Source organism: Bos mutus, unplaced genomic scaffold (genome assembly GCF_027580195.1).
Source record: "Bos mutus isolate GX-2022 unplaced genomic scaffold, NWIPB_WYAK_1.1 CTG1411, whole genome shotgun sequence".
Lineage (NCBI taxonomy): Eukaryota > Metazoa > Chordata > Mammalia > Artiodactyla > Bovidae > Bos > Bos mutus.
This window is the reverse complement of record NW_027218871.1, coordinates 949-12,991: the sequence shown is the minus strand read 5'-3', so window position 1 is coordinate 12,991 and position 12,043 is coordinate 949. Positions and strand designations below refer to the sequence as shown.

The following is a 12,043-nucleotide window of genomic DNA, read 5'->3' as shown; positions in this document are numbered from 1 at the left end:
AAGACTTTTGGACTTGGTGGGAGAAGGTGAGGGTGGGATGATTTGAGAGAATAACATTGAAACATGTGTATTATCATATGGGAAATAGATCGCCAGTCCAGGTTCGATGCATGGGACAGGGTGCTCAGGGCTGGTTCACTGGGATGACCCTGAGGGACGGGATGGGGAGGGAGGCGGGAGGGGGCTCAGGATGGGGAACACCTGTACACCGATGGCTGATTCATGTGAATGTATGGCAAAAACCACCACAATATGTAAAGTAATTAGACTCCAATTAAAATAAATAGATTAATTAAAAAACAAAAACCCAAGGGTCTCTCGCCATCCCCACTGATCCCCTTCAGTGCCTCTGCAGGCGTAGGAAACCCTTTTCTCCCCTAGCTGACCCTCAGGAACAGTAACCCCAACTAGCCTCCAGAACTCCCCCCTCGCTCCCCACCCCCACATCATACAGGGTTGCTCTGGTGTTCCTCTGGTCCGCCTGGGTTTCAAGGCTCCCTGCCAGCATCCAGTAGGTGCCCTAGATGTCTCACATTCTTGATAGTATCGCTTGAAGGATAAAAGTTTTAATTTTGATGATTCCAAATTGCCTATTTTTGTTTCCTTTGGTGCTTGCGCTTTTTGTATCATATCTAGGAAATCATTGCCTAATCCAAGATTAACATTTACATCTCTGTTTTCTTCTGAGTGCTTTATAGTTTTAGCTCTTATATTTAGGTGTTTCATCAACTTTTAGTTAATTGTTATCTACAGTGTGAGGTATAGGTCAAAACTGATTCTTTTGCATGTGAACATCCAGTTATCCCAAAACCATTTGTTGAAACATTATTCTTTGCCATTGAATGGCCTCTACACCCCTCACAATAATCAACTGACCATAGAGATATGGGCTTGTTTCTTGATTCTCCATTCTATTCCGTTATCTGTCTATATACAATCCTTATGTCAGTACCATAATGTCTTGATTATTGTAGGTTTGAAGTGGGTTTTGAAATTGGGAAGTGTAAGTACTTGTTCTTTCTCCACACTGTTTTGGCTCTCCCAGGACCCTTTTAATTCTTACAATTCTAGGATCAGTTTGTTGATTTCTGGGGGAAAAGAGCAGTTTGAATTTTGATAGGCCTCTATTAGGGGAGAACTGCCATCTTAACACAATAGTAAGTCTTCCAACCCATAAATGTGATCTCCCAAATTCATAAAAATCTGAGCAAGCTCCGGGAGTTGGTGCTGGACAGGGAAGCCTGGCGTGCTACAGTCCATGTGATTGCAAAGAGTCAGAGACAACTGAGTGACTGAACTGGAGTGAAATTTCCACTTATCTAGATGGTCTATAATTTCACTCAGCAACGTTTTCTAGTTTGTGTTGTACAAGTCTTGAACGTGTATAGAGATCTATTTGCTCTTTGTATATGACCTTGTATTCTGTAAACCTGTCGAGCCCCTGTAATAGGTCTAATACATAGTCTCTGTGGGGAGAGGGTGGTTCTTTAGGATTTTCTATACGCACGGTTATATCATGGATTGACAAGATGGTGGAGGAGTAGGTGGATGGGGAATACATCTCTCTCCACGGATACATCAGGAATATACCCTCAGACACAGAAGTGCATGCAGAACACCAGCTGAGTGCAGACAGGAGTACCTGACCAGTGGAAAAGAATACATAGACCCACGCAAAACTCGGTAGGATGAAGGAACTAGGGGGAAAACGGGAGTGTTAGTAGGGCTGGACCTGCCCTTGGCAGGTGGGGGAACTGAAGCAGGGGTCCGATCCCCACATCAGGGCAATTGTCTGAGTCAGAGGAGAAACATTTAAGGGTGAGAGTGAAACAGCCCATCTGTGGCAGCCTAAATGGAATGAGAATCAGACATCCTTGCTGCAGCCATACATGCCCTAGATGGCACAGTGGCTGGGAGCTGGAGTTTAGGGATTGTGGAGCAATCCCAGGGCAAGGGCTGCTGTTGACTGCAGAGAGACAGATGGAGGGGATGTGAGGGAGGAGACTGTGGTGGGAAATGCCTGTGGAGGAAATCCCGGGAGCCATGGAAGTAAGGTGATTCTGCTGAGTCATGTGTAGGGGGTGGAGCCATCACCATAGCCTCTCAACCCCCACATGCCAGCATTGGCAGCTGAACAATAGAGAGGCTGGCCGATCAAACGCCTGATGCACTGAACTACAGAGTAGGACCCCACCCAGGGTGCCCCTTTAAGTGCCTGATGTGCGTACAACAGAGAAGGACCCCACTTAAGGAAGCCCTCTAAGTGTCTGAATGGGCGGAGCTATGGAGAAAGATTGGCCAAAGAGGCCTTCTGATTGCCAGCTACAGGAGGCTTGAAAAAAAGGCTCCCATAGGGCCATAACTCCTGCAGCGGAGGCAGTCCGTGTCCCTGCACACTTGGCACCGCCAGGGTCCCCACAAGCCAAGCTGCTGTGCAACGTTCACGCTCAACCCCCGCTGGGGCAGAGCTGCCACAGGCAAAAAAAGTCTTATGTCTAAGCATGCAGGGTCACTTTGGTAGCGTCCGACTCTCTTCGACCCTGTGGACTGTGGCTTGCCAGGCTTCTCTGTCAGGGAGAGGGGTTCTCCAGGCAAGAATACTGGAGCGTATTGGCCAATACTGGTTGCCATACCCTTCTACAGCACTATAATTCCTGCTGAGGAATTATAGCTGCCAACTCCCCTGAGTACCTGATATTACCAGAACCCCTGACACTCAAGCAGCTGCACCACCTCCACACCTGGCCCTCACAGGGGCAAACCCAAGTCCTCCAGGGCAGCCTCAGGAGCAAACCCCAGTGGAGGACCCATATGCAGAGGTGGAAATAAAACCACAAGTGTAACCCAGGGGCAGTGTGACTAAGGAAGAAGACCCAAAACCCTCCCACCAGCTGTAACAGCTGCAGATGAAATCCACACGATCAACTAGGCAGACTCTGTGTCTGTGGAATATATAAAAGGTCATTGAGAGCTCCCACAAAAGATTACGTCATCTGCAAATAGAATAGTTTTACTTCTTTTCCAATGTAGATTCATTTTATTTCTTTCCCTTGCTTAATTACCCTGTCCAGAACCTCCAGGACAATGTGGAATAGAAGTGGTAAGAGATGACATCCTTCTATTGTTCCTGATTTTCAGGGGAACTACTTCTGCCTTTTATCATTAAGTACGATGATAGCTGTGGGGTTTTCATAGATGTTTTATATCAGATTGAAAATGTTGCCTTCTACTTCTACTTTAAGTCTTTGTATCTTGAACGCATGCTGAATTTTGTCCAGTGCTTTTTAGGTAGCTACTGAGATGATAATGTGGTTTTTCTCCCTTATTCTACTGATGTGGTATATTAAATTATTTGATTCTTAATATTAAATCAACAAGGACAAAGATTTTGTAAGGATTTTTCACTTTCATAGATGCTTCCCAAATGCTGTCCATCTGTAAAGCTGATGTCCATCAGTAAAGCAGGAGAAGTAAAGCTTGTTTACTACCCCGTCACATCATTCTTGGAGCAGACACTCTGCTGCAGTGAACAGGATGCTTAGACCTTTGCTCATCAGGGAGTTCACCAGTTGTGTAGGAGGGAGGCTGAGCACGGTTCAGTCAGTTCAGTTCAGTTGCTCAGTCATGTCCAACTCTTTGCAACCCCATGAATCACAGCACGCCAGGCCTCCCTGTCCATCACCAACTCCTGGAGTTCACTCAGACGCACGTCCATGGAGTCGGTGATGCCATCCAGCCATCTCATCCTCTGTCGTCCCCTTCTCTTCCTGCCCCCAATCCCTCCCAGCATCAGAGTCTTTTCCAATGAGTCAACTTTTCGCATGAGGTGGCCAAAGTACTAGAGTTTCAGCTTTAGCATCATTCCTTCCAAAGAAATCCCAGGCCTGATCTCATTTAGAATGGACTGGTTGCATCTCCTTGCAGTTCAAGGGACTCTCAAGAGTCTTCTCCAACACCACAGTTCAAAAGGATCAATTCTTTGGTGCTCAGCTTTCTTCACAGTCCAACTCTCACATCCATACTCCACACAGTCAAAGGCTTTGGCATAGTCAATAAAGCAGAAATAGACGGTTTTCTGGAATTCTCTTGCTTTTTCGATGATCCAGTGGATGTTGGCAATTTGATCTCTGGTTCCTCTGCCTTTTCTAAAACCAGCTTGAACATCTGGAAGTTCACGGTTCATGTATTGTTGAAGCCTGGCTTGGAGAATTTTGAGCATTACTTTACTAGCGTGTGAGATGAGTGCAATTGTGCGGTAGTTTGAGCATTCCTTGGCATTGCATTTCTTTGGGATTGGAATGAAAACTGATCTTTTCCAGTCCTGTGGCCACTGCTGAGTTTTCCAAATTTGCGGCATATTGAGTGCAGCACTTTCACAGCATCATCTTTCAGGATATGAAATAGCTCAACTGGAATTCCATCACCTCCACTAGCTTTGTTCGTACTGATGCTTTCTAAGGCCCACTTGACTTCACATTCCAGGATATCTGGCTCTAGGTGAGTGATCACACCATGGTTAGACATGCAAATAGTCAGGTCCCAGCCAGGACCAACAAGCCTGAGTGCAAAATGGCTCCCCATGGGGTCTCACCTCCTGGGGGTGTTGGAGGGTGAGGTGTGAGACTGGAACACTCCATTGTGCCTGCAGAGATGGGAAGCACAACCACAGGAAGCAGAAGGCACTACAGGGGAGAGGGTTCCATTTGGTACCAATGCAAGTACTGCGTATGGAAGGACAAACCATCCCCACTGCCCAGGGTGACCAACTGCAGCCTTTGACACAGATGGGGAGATTGCTACCCTGCGACCCAGGCCTCAAACCTGGACTGAGGGGAGTCCCCTTTCTCAGATGTCCAGGAGGACGCTCCAGCCCCATTTTGGCCATGCCCACCCACTGCAGATTTGAATACACAAGCAGCAGCGATTGGTTGTGGGGCTTGGGAGGCAAGGAATCCTAGACCACTCTGGGGAGCCCATGTGGAAAACACAGGCTCAGGCTCTCACGGGGTACAGGGACAGAGACCCCAGATCAGACCAGGGCTCACACAGTTAGGTGCTGAGGTTGATGGGCAAGAGTTCACAGTGGGGGTCTTGGGCCTGAGCACTGGAGGACCAGTGGAACCCAGTCTTCAGGAGTGTTCACTGCCCAGTAAACAGGCTGGAGACGCTTCCCCAGTCAGTGGCTGCTTTAGTGAGGTCACTCTAGGAGTCAGCTGGCATCCGTGGGGGCATCTCTGAGTTCTAGGCAATCAATCATCTGAGTTGCAGTGCCCTAAGCACTTCTAAGGTGCCATCTCACTTGAAGAAAACCCTGTCACCCCTGCAGGACCTTGAGCCCAGCTCTTTCTCTCAGAGACCCCCTCCCTTTCCCCCAGCCCTGAGGGAAGTGCTTGGACGCCTGGTCTGGGTCTGGATTTTCTCTGGATCCTGGAGAGATTTTCAGTTCAGCCCTCACCAGGACTTTAAGACAGACACCTGTGTGTGAGCAGGAGAGAGGTGTCCTGCAGAATGCAGGGACCAGGCAAGGTCCTCAGGGGATCGTCTGAGGCAGTGCAGGTGCTGGGTGAGAGGCCACAAATGGGGTGAGGATGTACCTGAGGCCCTGTGAGCAGGGCTAGGAGAGGGGCTAAAGAGGCTCCTGGAGTGGGAGGGAGGCCTGGTGGAAGGTGAGGGGAGAGGGTGGGGATTTGGGGATAGAGAGGATTTGTGGCAGCTGTCACCAGGAGAGGGACTCTGGGAAATGACAGCTGATTAGAGGGATGTAAGGGAGCTGTCATAGGCACAGTGAGGGGAAGACCTCTCCTATCTCCAGAATTCAGTGGCCCACAGTGTGTGCTGAGACATGACAGAGAGGACCAGGTCCCTGGGACTCATTCTGTGAATCTGGGATTCCCTCTGAACCTCCCATGGGGCAGGATACAAAGTCGCCACGACCAGAGGTGGCCAGGGTGGGTTAAGTCCATTCTGAGGACCCAGACATGGGAAATCAATTTCAGAACCCCTCAGCTCTCAGGCAATCCCCACCCCTGGGATGAATCTGCCTTCCTCAGGATGACATGCTGATGAATGCAGACTGCAGGGACTGCAGGACTGGAGGCCTTGCTCCCTTGGGGTTGACTGAAGAGAGACTCAGTGCAAATGCCAACAAAGCAGCCCAGAGGGAAAGATGTGGGGCTCTGTGTCCCAGGGTGCAGGCTGTAGGCTCTGGGGGAGGGTGGTGAAGCCTCCGAGCTAAAGGAGAGCTGTTTGCTAGAGTAGTGTCTACTTAAAACCATACAAAATCAAAACCACAATGAGGTACCATTTCACGCCAGTCACAATGGTTGCTATCCAAAAGTCTACAAGCAATAAATGCTGGACAGGGTGTGGAGAAAAGGGAACCCTCTTACACTGTTGGTGGGAATGCAAACTCTTACAGCCACTATGCAGAACAGTGTGGAGATTCCTTAAAAAACTGGAAATAGAAATGCCATACGACCCAGCAATCCCACTGCTGGGCATGCACACCGAGGAAAGCAGACTTGAAAGAGACACGTGTACCCCAATGTTCATCGCAGCACTGTTTATAATAGCCAGGACATGGAAGCAACCTAGATGTCCATCAGCAGACGAATGGATAAGAAAGCCATGGTACATATACACAATGGAGTATTACTCAGCCATTAAAAAGAATACATTTGAATCAGTTCTAATGAGGTAGATGAAACTGGAGCCTATTATACAGAGTGAAGTAAGCCAGAAAGGAGAACACCAATACAGTATACAAACGCATATATATGGAGTTTAGTAAGATGGTAACGATAACCCTGTATACGAGACAGCAAAAGAGACACAGATGTATAGAACAGTCTTTTGGACTCTGTGGGAGAGGGCGAGGGTGGGATGATTTGGGAGAATGGCACTGAAACATGTATAATATCATATGTGAAACAAATTGCCAGTCCAGGTTCGATGCATGATACAGGATGCTCGGGGCTGGTGCACTGGGATGACCCAGAGGGATGGGATGGGGAGGGAGGTGGAAGGGGGCTTCAGGATGGGGAACACGTGTACACCCATGGAGGATTCATGTTGATGTATGGCAAAAGCCCATACAATATTGTAAAGTAAAAAAAATAAATAAATAAAATAAATTCTTGCAAAAGAAAAAAAATATGAAAGAACTCCATACTCATTAAAGAAAAATTGAAAAGTAGAGAAAAGCAGAAAACAACAAAACAGTTTTCAGAGTTTCACTATGTAAACAATGTCTGTAACATTTTGAGTATGAATTACTCTCTTATTTATGGACTTTAAGAAAAACCAGTCAACAGCAAAATAAATAAATAAATTTTAAAAAAAAAAGAAAAAGCATACAACAGGAGAGTTATGAGTTTAATTTGGATTTGGAGTCTCCTGGGAACTACAACCCAGGACACAGTTCCTCCATTAGCTCTGAGGAAACTGCTTCGAGGAGGTACCAGAGAAGTCAGTATGATTTTGCCTAGGAAGTACATGCAGTCAAACATGCATACTGGTAAAAGATTACTGTGAAACACAGAGATCAGATGTCACAAGTTCATTATTTTCATGCTTTTCTGTGTGTGGAAGATGCAAGACTCTAGGGTCACCGAACCTTTTCCTGAGGTATCTGTAAATAAATAAAGGCCAACTTGTCCAAAGCACAGTGTGCCTCACACTGTTTTTCACCCTAAATTCCTTCAGAATGCACTTTAGGTCAGCAACCACAGTGGTTACAACTTAACACTTGTAGAACTGGCTGTGAGTAATGCTGTTTGTCTTCAGGATCTGAATTTACCTGAGACCAGATGTTCAAGCTGGATTTAGAAAAGGCAGAGGAACCAGAGATCAAATTGCCAACATCCTTTGGATCATAGAAAAAGGAAAAGAGTTCCAGAAAAACATCTCCTTCTGCTTTATTGACTATGCCAAAGCCTTTGACTGCGTGGACCACAAGAAACTCTGGAAAACTCTGAAAGAGATGGGAATACCAGATCACCTGACCTGCCTCTTGAGAAATCTGTATGCAGGTCAGGAGGCAACAACCAGAACTGGACAAGGAACAAAAGACTGGTTCCAAATAGGAAAAGGGGTAACTCAAGGTTGTATATGGTCACCGTGCTTATTTAACTTACATGCAGAGTACACCAAAAGAAAGGCTGGGCTGGATGAAGCACAAGCTGGAATCAAGATTGCCAGGAGAAATATCAATAACCTCAGATATGCAGACGACACCACCCTTATGGCAGAAAATGAAGAAGAACTAAAGAGTCCCTTGAAGAAAGTGAAAGAGGAGAGTGAAAAAGTGGGCTTAAAACTCAACATTCAGAAAACTAAGATCATGGTATCTGGTCCCGTCACTTCATGGCAAATAGATGGGGAAACAGTGGAAACAGTGACAGACTTTATTTTGGGGGGGCTCCAAAATCACTGCAGATGGTCACTGCAGCCATGAAATTAAAAGACGCTTGCTCCTTGGAAGAAAAACTAGGACCAACCTAGACAGCATCTTAAAAAGCAGAGACATTACTTTGCCAACGAAGGTCCATCTAGTCAAGGCTATGGTTTTCCCAGTAGTCATGTATGGATGTGAAAGTTGGACTATAAAGAAAGCTGAGCACTGAAGAATTGATGCTTTTGAACTGTGGTGTTGGAGAAGACTCTTGAGAGTCCCTTAGACTGCAAGGAGATCCAACTAGTCCATCCTAAAGGAAATCAGTCCTGAATATTCATTGGAAGGACAAATGCTGAAACTGGAACTCCAATACTTTGGCCACCTGATGCGAAGAACTGACTCATTTGAAAAGACCCTGATGCTGGGGAAGATTGAAGGCAGGAGGAGAAGGGGATGACAGCAGATGAGATGGTTGGATGGCATCACCGACTCAATGGACGTGAGTTTGAGTAAACTCCGGGAGTCGGCGATGGACAGGGAGGTCTGGCATGCTGCAGTCCACAGGCTCTCAAAGAGCCGGACACGACTGAATGACTGAACTGAACTGAGAGTTGGAATTGTCTAAGATGGTTAGGGTCTGTGTCCTCAGGTGTGACGTATTTGAGCTGTTTTGTGTTGCTCTCCAGGATGAGTGCTCTCTGAACTGTTCATGGATCTCTGCCCCAGGCATGAAGTCTCTGAACTATTTTGGGAGGGTTTTGTCCAGAGGGTTGGTCTCTGAGCTGCTCATGGATCCGCATATGAGAGTAGTCTTAAGAGGAAGGCTGGATGGACCCCACTCTGAAGGGTCTTAGAAGTAGACCTGTGATATCACATTCGCTACGATTTCTACCATGCCTCCCTACAGAGATAAAAGCTTGTGGCCCCATCCTCAGGGAGGGCAAGTCATGTGCAGTACAAAGCAGCCTGCGGTAACAATACTGATAAGAACAGTACTTCCTGACATGACTACCACCCTTGATAGGGGCCCTGTGAAAACACTGTGTACACACACTCACTCAGACAATCTGCCCAACCCACGACAAAGAGGCCACCATTTGCAGATGGGAGCCCAAGGCCCAGTGCAGACGGAAGGTCGCGGCTCATGAGGACAGGAGGAACTGGATGCAGGCTTGGGCTCCTTGGAGGAGGCAGGGAAGACTCAGCAGAACCCTGGCCAGGTAGTGGGGGAGGGAGGCGTTGGTACAGGGCCCCAAGGACCCCATGACTGTCTCACTGTCAGGATATGTCTCTGTGTCTCCCCATCACACATCCAGCTTCTTACCTGATGTATGGAATGTAATCTGCACATTCCCTGGGGACATGGTGGTGGAAAATACAGAGGTGAGCCTCCAAGCAGGTGGGGAGAAACCTCACATTCACCAATTTGCATGAGGCTCCACCACAAATGCAGAGATCCATGCCTCTCTTTCCCCCATTCAAGCACTCCTTGGCACTGAGGTCAGCAGGAGGGCAGACAGGGCTGGACAGGTTGTGAGGGACCCTGTGTACAGCATGCCTCCCATGACTGGAACATCTCCATGTGATCAATTCTGGTGAAGAGGTTCTGAGAAAGCGCTTTGAGACAACAGCAGTTAACACATTGTTCTGTTCCAAAACACAGCAGAAACAGATGCTGAGATCTGTGAGAGCTGCATTCGGAAGAAACCCTCAGGAAGTGAGAGATTCTCACTTCTTTTCCATCATCACTGATGATGTGGTGGACATAGCAGGGAAGAGCACCTGCCGGTGTTGGTGAGGTTTGTCGACGGCTCACAACCTAATAGAGGAATTTGTAGGCTTCCTGCCTTACGGTTGATGCAGAAATTTTGGCTGTGAAATTTCACACTACAAATAACTGAGAAATGGGGATTAAACATGGAGTACTGTCGTGGCCAGGCTTACATTGTATCTAGTGGATTTTCATCCAAAATGAAAGTTGTTGCTTCTAGACTTTTAGAGAAATATCCCCAAGCTATCTACACACTCTGCTCTTCCTGTGCCTTAAATATGTGGTTGGCAAACCAGTGCCTGTTATGGGAGTATCTGTTGCATTAGGAACAATTGAGGAAGTTTGTTCTTTTTCATCGATCACCACAACTGCTTTTAGAGCTTGAAAATGTAATTTCTCTCCTCTTTTCAGAACAATGAAGAAAGGGGCAAAGAACTGAAGGAAATTTGCCATTCTCAGTGGACAGGCAGGCATGATGATTTTGAAATCTTAGTGGACCTCCTACAGGCACTTGTTTTATGTTTAGATGGCATAAATAGTGACACAAATGTTAGATGGAATAACTGTATAGCTGGCCGAGCATTTGTGCTCTGTAGTGCGGTAACAGATTTTGATTTCATTGTTACCATTGTCGTTCTTAAAAATGTTTTATATTTTACAAGAGCTTTTGGGGAAAATCTTCAGGGGCAAACCTCTGATGTCTTTTTTTGCAGCCAGTAGCTTGACTGCAGTGTTACATTCACTAAATGAAGTTATGGAAAATATTGAAGTTTATCATGAATTTTGGTTTGAGGAAGCCACAAATTTGGCAACCAAACTTGATATTCAGATGAAACTCCCAGGGAAATTTTGCAGAGCTCAGCACAGTAACCTGGAATCTCAGCTAACCTCTGAGAGTTACTATAAAGAAACTCTAAGTGTTCCAACTGTGGAACACATTATTCAGGAACTGAAAGATATATTCTCAGAACAGCACCTCAAAGTGCTTTAATGCTTATCCCTGGTACCCTCTGTCATGGGACAGCTCAAATTCAATACATCAGGGTCATATGGCAGTTCCATTCCCAGTTTTTTAAGGAATCTGCACATTATTCTCCATAGTAGCTATACCAGTTTGCATTCCCACCAACCGTGAAATGATGTTCCCTTTTCTCCCCACCCTCTCCAGCATTTATTGTTTGTAGACATTTTGATGGTGGCCATTCTGACCTGTGTGAGATGATACCTCATTGTGGTTTTGATTTGCATTTTTCTAATAATCTGTGATACTGAACATCTTTTCATGTGTTTATTAGCCATCTGTATGTCTTTGGAGAAATGTCTGTTTAGGTCACTTGCGTGCTTTTTATTGGGTTGATCATTTTTTGATATCGAGCTGCATGAGCTTCTTGTACATTTTGGAGATTCATTCATTGTCAGTTGTTTCATTTGCTATTATTTTCTCTGTTCTGAGTGCTGTCTTTTCACCTTGTTTATAGTATCCTTCGCTGTTCAAAAGCTTTTAAGTATAATTAGGTCCCATTTGTTTATTTTTGTTTTTATTTCCATTACTCTGGGATGTATATCCTAGAGGATTTTGCTGTGATTTATGTCACAGAGTGTTCTGCCTATGTTTGCCTCTTAAGAGTTTTATAGTTTGTGGTCTTACATTTAGGTCTTTAATCCATTTTGAGTTTCTTTTTGTGTATGGTGTTGGAAAGTCTTCCAGTTTCATTCTTTTACACATAGTTCAACAATTTCCCCAGCATCATGCATTGAACAGACTGTGTTTTAGCTATTGCATATTTGTGCATTCTTTGTCAAAGACAAGGTGTTCATAGGTGCAGGGATTTATCATTGAACTTTCTGTTTTGTTCCATTGATCTATATTTCTGTCT

The 12,043-nt window shown here is 45.9% G+C and overlaps 1 pseudogene; it reads left to right on the top strand.

The window, feature by feature from the left end:
- Positions 1-9,986: 9,986 nt before the first annotated feature.
- Positions 9,987-11,210, top strand: LOC138986780 (52 kDa repressor of the inhibitor of the protein kinase-like; annotated as a pseudogene).
- The last annotated feature ends 833 nt before the right edge of the window (positions 11,211-12,043 follow it).